Source organism: Littorina saxatilis, unplaced genomic scaffold (genome assembly GCF_037325665.1).
Source record: "Littorina saxatilis isolate snail1 unplaced genomic scaffold, US_GU_Lsax_2.0 scaffold_1254, whole genome shotgun sequence".
Taxonomy (NCBI): Eukaryota; Metazoa; Mollusca; class Gastropoda; order Littorinimorpha; family Littorinidae; genus Littorina; species Littorina saxatilis.
The window spans coordinates 26904-34261 of record NW_027128546.1 but is presented as its reverse complement, the minus strand read 5'-3'; the positions used below and the strand labels follow the sequence as shown (position 1 = coordinate 34261).

Here is a 7358-nt window from a genome sequence, read left to right as displayed (position 1 = left end):
ATGAAGAAAAAGCAAAAAAACGCCGATACAATGTGGATTTGACAGACTTCTTGCCAACAGGAAGTTGGAGATTGTCTGATTGAAGTACGTCTGACAGACAAGGGAAATAACTTCAATAAATTGCTCTTTTCAGTCAAGGTAACTGTCTCCCCTGAAATTGAACTTTCATGGAGATTTTCTTCCAAAGCAAAATAAAATAAAATGAAAAAATGCTGAGAACAAATTTTATGTAACCATTAACATCAGCCTTTATTTTGAGTAGATAATTAGTTTCAAAGTTACTTTAGTTTACATTTTTTTGTTTAATCTGAATTTTTTAAATGTTTTTATCGTTTTGTTATGGGTGTTCATATAGATTTCAGTTATCTTTTCTGTTCATATATTAATTTTATTATGCTTTGCCTAGATTTTTCCACGACATTATTTTGTGGAAAGCTGATTCCTACAACAATACCAAATCCCCATTACAATAATAATAATACATGCAAAAACATGCTAATGATGATACAAATTAAAATAATCATATTTATTTTAAGATGAAAATAATCAGGATTACAATTAAACAAATAAATGTTAGTAATAAGAAAATGATTAAATAAAAATTAAATGGGAAAACCATTACATAAAATAAAACTATTTTATTAAACTTTTAAATGTATTTTTTTTAACCGAAACTGTCTTAAGATAAACTGAAAAATAACGGATTGAAAGTTTTTATGCAATTTTTTTCTAAAAAAAAGAAGTTTTTGAAGAAGAATAACTATTCATAACCAAAATTTAAAAGTAAATATTTTTTAATAACATAAAATATAATAAATTATTTCATGAAGTAAATGCATAAACCCACGGTATAAAATTAGGAAAAACAAAAATTGCAATCACCTTTTCATTGAATCCATGCGTGCTAAACACTGCGTGGTGAAGTCGTTTCGAATGCGACAATCTGCGTAAAAGTTGGCGAAAAGTAACGCGCGCGAAGCGAAGGTGTCACGAGGCCGTACGCATCCCCGCATGAAAAACGCAGAAATAACGCATGCGTCACGCAGAATCATGCTGGCTGGGTTATTCCTTGTCGGTTCCTCATTCCAAAAACATATAGATATGATATGTTTGGATTCAAAACACGCTCAGAAAGTTAAAACGAAGAGAGGTACAGAAAAGCGTGCTATCCTTCTTAGCGCAACTACTACCCCGCTCTTATTGTCAATTTCACTGCCTTCGCCATGAGCGGAGGACTGACGATGCTACGGTCTTGCTGAAACATTGCATTGCGTTCAGTTTCATTCTGTGAGTTCGACAGCTACTTGACTAAATGTTGTATTTTCGCCTTACGCGACTTGTTATGTTTTATTTTGTTGATCAATTGATAAATATGTCTTCCCAACATATTACAAATCAAACAGAAATAAAGTCTTAGAGAACTACAATAATTATTGTTGCCTTCAAAACCTTGCAAGGCCTCAACAGAGATATGTATGGACTGGATCGCCAACTTCGCCGCGCCGCACTCATTGGCTCAGTATTGAACTTGCATCAAGGCCGATGCGCGTAGATTCCAAGAATGTTTACTTTCGGTTAGATTCTTCGACAGCATTCGCAGAGGTGACTGCCGTTACAGAGGTGAGTAAAACTGACCATCGAAAGAAAAATAAGATTCATATTGGTAATACTAATAACATACTTGAACAAGCATGTATCTACCAAAACTGTATGGGAGCACATAGTTGGAAAGGCGTGGTGAAGCGATCAAATCAAATTGTCCGTCTCAGTCAGTGCACCACGATTGAACGTCACTGTCTGTATTTTGTATGTAAGCAGAGCTTCCAAACTAGTTAAATCCTGATGTAGTTTACAAAAACAAAACAAAATCTCATTCCTGTTCCATTGTTCTTGTAGTTGTGATATATTCTAGTGAAACTGAAAGTAAGTGTTATAAAAGCAGAAAAGCCGGACTGAATCAGGTAATTGGGTTGGGAAAGTTTTGCTAAGAAATCCTGTTATTTCCCTGGGTTAATAAGCATCTTTTTGTCCAACTATTTACACAATTTATTTGACTAGTTTGTGGTTTCAATTGAAATTATTGTTGTATTTATTTCTAGACTACAAGAACTTGCAGTTGCTGATACATTCATTCATCATTGATTGCATTTCATTGTCACAGCACAAAACACTGAATGACACATACTGATTGACGAGCATGGCAATAGCCTTCTCGTTTTACAGTATAGGTACTGATAGTTACATGCAAGTTTGAATATCACTTTGAACACTGCCACATTCAGTTCTTCTCATCATTGAATAATTTTGTTTCAGGAAGCAAGCACCACTTTTGTTGTTGATGAAAACCCAATACAGTCAGAAGTGTGTCAAGCTCAAAGTACTATTTCACAAAAGGTGGGAATTTATTCGTTACATTTGCAACATTTATTGTTAAAAATTATTAAACATAAAGGCAGAATTTGTTTGTCTTGTGATTGTGATGCCTACAACTACACCCGCTGGTGATTTCTCAGTCAAGTTACTGCAGATTTGTGTATATTTCAGTCTCATGTGGTATTTGCCATATTTTTGTGTGAACATGTGTATTTTTCAAGACTTAGATTCTGTGATAACATAAAATACCATAACACATTTCGACACCAGTGCATCATATAATATTTTTGGATAATTCTCATTACGCATGATTTTTTTATTGGGTAACTGTGTGTACATTTACATGTGTTTTTAAATGTCAACAGGTGACAGTTCCACTTCTGGAAGAGGTGTGCAGTGAGATTGCAGAAAATGAATGCCTGTCAGCTGATCTGTGAAGCCATGTTAAAACCTTGGACTGTAAGTGTTTAGGGAAACACTGTATGAATGAATACAATTTTGTTGGAGTAGTGTTTTCACTTTTGCTTATAATGTAAAACAATTTTAAGTTTAAATTTCAAGTTATTCAGTTACGCTGAGAATAAGCTGTCATATATACATGACAAGTAAGCAGTGCTCCCTGTATGGCATACGTGTAATTATTGTTGATCATTCGCGTACACATTCCAGACTTGTCAATGTGCAAGTGTTCTTTTTGGATACAATTGTGTGTGTGTGTTTGCCTTTCTTTTAAAGTTATACGAGGCAGGGAATTATCCCAAGATATGGACAAATAAAAATCTATTATTGTATATATATATATATATATATACAGTGGACCACCCCCCCCCCCCCAATTTGATAATCCCTCCCTTTTAAGACCTTATTTTGTCAGTTTGTCTGTGCATAACTTTTGTAAATTTTCCTTCATTTTAAGACTGCCTCCTTTTAAAGACCCGCTTTCTCAGATTGTTTGAGGTAATACAAAGGTGGTTCTATTGTATGTGTTCAAGTGTAAGACTTTGTGGTCTGTTTGACAGGTGCTGTTCTTCGGGACAAACTTCAGGTGTTTGAGTCATGCCTTGGTCTACGAGGGAAGTTCCGGAACGCAGCCAAGGAAAAGGCTCACTCAAAGTATGTTGCATTGTACTACGCAAGCCATGCAAGCATTACAGAGGTCACCAAGTCGACTCATGCATCAGCTTCCATTTGCCTCAGGATGTTTGAAAGGCTGGTCGAAGCAACCTATGGGTGCAAACAGGAAGACAACGCGAATGACCGACCGGTGCCAGTGTGTGAGGAGGAGAAGGATGTGATCAGGTATGTTGCTGGGAGTGTGGTGAAGAAACTAAAAAAGAAAGTTTGGGGCCTCAAGAAAGGTGCATACAGATACGAGAAACTGCGCTGTTTAGAAGCACTGAGGTTCAGTGAGCTGTCAGAAAGTGATTGTGGTTCTTCAACTGACATGACAACGGTGCTTAACCGAGGAGGACTGACATTTGTCAAAGACAACATTGTGCAAATGTTCCTTGACATGGAGGACATTTTTCGTCGGACTGTGGGTGTCGCTTGCTCTGCCAAAATGAAAGCTGATGACAAGGACTTTCTGCAACAGTGCCAAACCAATGATACAGTGCCTGTGCTTTTTTATGACACAGTTTATGCATTTGACATTTCTTTGAAAGTGCAAGAAGATGTTTTCGAAAATGCTGTCCTGCTTTTTTTTTTAAATCCGAGTCCACCACAAGCTGAGGACAATGTCAATGATGGACAAAGTGCAGCGCGGGTGGAAAGAGTAGAGCATGAAGAACAGGTTGCGTACCAGTGACACTAACATTAACAAGGTGTGAGACGGGCAAAGTTAGCTACATATGCAGTTGATCATATCATTAGTGCCAGTCCACGGATGCTCCCCCCTTGTTTGTGTGTATGTATGTGTGCAGGTTTGCATTTCAGTCTGCGAGAGGTGAGCGAGAGAGTGATTTTTAACTGTTGGTGCTCAGTGATTTACAAGCATGTTTTCTGTTGCTATGTAAATTCTCCTGTCTTATGTAGAACTTTGTATTACATTTGTTTTTACAATAATCTCTCTTGGTGCTGGGTACAAATATTTTAAAAGTTTTCAGGTTCATGTTATTCTCTAGTTTCACTTTTTGTTTTACGCTCGACACGTGTTTGAATCTGTATCTGTCTGCAACTGTGAGTAAGTACACCTGAATCCAACATACTAAAGAGAAATAGAGAGCTTCAGTATTTAGTCTGTACTTTAAAAAAATTGTTATTGCTTGCATTTTTCTTCCGTTGTATTTTTTATGTCTTGAAAATAATAAAAATTGCTTTGAAAATGTATTGTGTACCGCAGTCAGAAGTAATTTATTACTTTTGGGAGTTTAGTAACGTGATATCAGTTTTCTATTGTTCGTTCACTTATATATTGCTTTCAGATTTAACACACAAGAAACAGTAGCACGGTTTTCGTTGCGAAAATGTGCATTGGCAGTGCTACGCGATCGAATTGTGTATTATGTACACGCGGTGTTCTTCTGGAAAAGACCGAAGCGACATGTGACGTCAGTCGTTCAGCCCGCGAGCGGTGGGAGGGGGGAGGGGTTCACATGGTTTGTTTGTTTGTTTGTTTGAGACCCACACCCATATACACACATTTCACATGTAAACCATTTGTCGGCCCCCTGTCGATATTTATCGACTAAGTTCTTTGTTTCTGTTATGCGAAGCGTTTTAGCCCGGTATGGCATGCGTGTGAGTGTGCATACGTTTGCTAGAATATAGGTTTGACTTCTTCAGTCCAACGGTTTTAATCTGCATTGACGGGTATCTACGGAAACTAAATAAAATATGATGACGAACGGAAGTCTGGACTCCTGACACAGGAGAGCTGGGCAAAGCTGACCGCTCGCTGATTAAAATTCATTTAAAAACATCCGACAGCGATTCACTTTAAAAATCGACTTTGCTAATATTTTGTAATGTTGCCAAAAACTTTCTGAAGGTACACATCAATTTTCGGACATGGCAGATTTTGAACACTTTGAAACAGCGCTTACATATCACTCAGCATGCATATGTTTTAGAGTACGATCACTTTTACCACTTCTGATGCCATTTTTCAGAATGGAGGTAATGGTACGTTTTGCAGGTCGGTGCAAAAATTAAACAGTCAATTTTTGTTGTGTTTGTTTTATGTGACTATGTGGACTCTGCTCGGCATTGTGTCATGTTGTCGTTAAAATCGAGCAAATGCTCTAGGAAATATGGAAATATGTGGATGCGATTCGAGAAACTGATCTAATTTTAAACTAAGAAAACGTCATGAAAAAACGCTATTTCCAGCCATGTCACAAAGACACCTTACAATAATTCAAATAGAAACATATCATCACAACAAACGTGAACCAAGGATTAATAACACTTCCAAAATAGGTCCTACGATTGTTAATTGACTGGTTAGATACCCCATTCAATTACCCAAACCTGGCTTATATGATTCTTGTTATATGTCATCATATTTAAAATTCTGTATCATAAATAAAGTCTGTCCGATTGATTTCTCTCATTTGTTTTACCCTTGTTTCAACGGACTCTGAAAATATCACAGGCAAAATATTCGGTGTCACTAAAAGTCGAAAAGACGCGAAAAGACGCGAAAAGACACGAAAAGACAGAATAGATACGAAAAGACGCACAAATACACGAAAACACACCTTTGACCCTTTCACCATTGACACTCACACAGTGCATTCACACCTTCTTGTAACAATCACCTCCTCACTTTTCTTTTCTTTATTTGGTGTTTAACGTCGTTTTCAACCATTCAAGGTTATATCGCGACGGGGAAAGGGGGGAGATGGGATAGAGCCACTTGTCAATTGTTTCTTGTTCACAAAAGCACCAATCAAAAATTTGCTCCAGGGGCTTGCAACGGAATTCGCTATCTCTTAAATGAGGCTTTGATCTGAGCGCATCAAACATTCCCACACGAACGTGTTATCAGCGGCTACCCCGGGTAACTCATAAAAGTTACGCAACTGACCACACGCCAGCTGAGCTGGTATTCTATCCATCCGATCCGACAAAGGAATTAACATCTACTTGACAAAACGCCGATTCCCCCAACATACCCAGTCAAGCTGGCGGCACATTACATTACGACCACCTGGGGCCCAAGCGATCCGTTTTTGGCGAGCTTTTCACAAATGACCGCCCACTTCAAACAGATAAGGACTTCCTCGTATACACACACACGCACACACAAGCTCATACACACTTACACACACACATGCGAGAGAGAGAGAGAGAGGAAGAGAGAGAGAGAGGAAGAGAGAGAGAGAAAAAGAGAGAGAGAGAGAGAGAGAGAGAGAGAGAGAGAGAGAGAGAGAGAGAGAGAGAGAGAGAGAGAGAAAGAGAGAATTGAATTGAATTGAATTGAATTGAAATTTATTTTACGAGAGAGAGAGAGAGAGTGCATGTTTTGATGATTGTTTATATTAAATCACCAATCTCGACTAAAAACAGTTACATGTACCAAGACTGTTCGTGTCTTTTCGCGTCTTTTCGCGTCTTTTTGCGTCTTTTCGCGTCTTTTCGACTTTTAGTGACACCCCAAAATATTAGCGAAATCTATTTTTTTTGTAAATCAGTGTCTGAACTCTTTAATTATTTTTAATAGTTTTGGAGCTGTTTTGAGCAAATCATTGCAGGTGTTTCTAAATTACAGTACATGGAATGTCCCTTGAACTTTTTAAGGTCCAAATTGTCAGAAAACGTTTCAAAATGGCGCCTTTGGTGTACTTTCTTTAAGTGCATCCTTCATTTTGAAGCAGCTTCAACAATCAACCGTTTGAAGCAGCTTCAACAATCAACAGTTTGAAACAGCTTCAACAATCAACAGTTTGAAGCAGCTTCAACAATCAACAGTTTGAAACAGCTTCAACAATCAACAGTTTGAAGCAGCTTCAACAATCAACAGTTTGAAGCAGCTTCAACAA

General features: G+C 37.6%; 1 long non-coding RNA gene across 2 annotated transcripts; it reads left to right on the top strand.

The window, feature by feature from the left end:
* Positions 1-1563: 1563 nt before the first annotated feature.
* On the top strand, positions 1564-3564 carry LOC138956900 (uncharacterized). 2 transcript variants are annotated; one of them, XR_011452859.1, is made up of 4 exons: positions 1564-1620; positions 2314-2394; positions 2739-2832; positions 3393-3564. It is a non-coding gene; the product is annotated as an uncharacterized lncRNA (long non-coding RNA). The 2 variants fall into 2 exon arrangements; XR_011452858.1 differs by lacking the exon at positions 1564-1620 and having other exon boundaries at positions 1720-2394.
* Positions 3565-7358: the final 3794 nt, after the last annotated feature.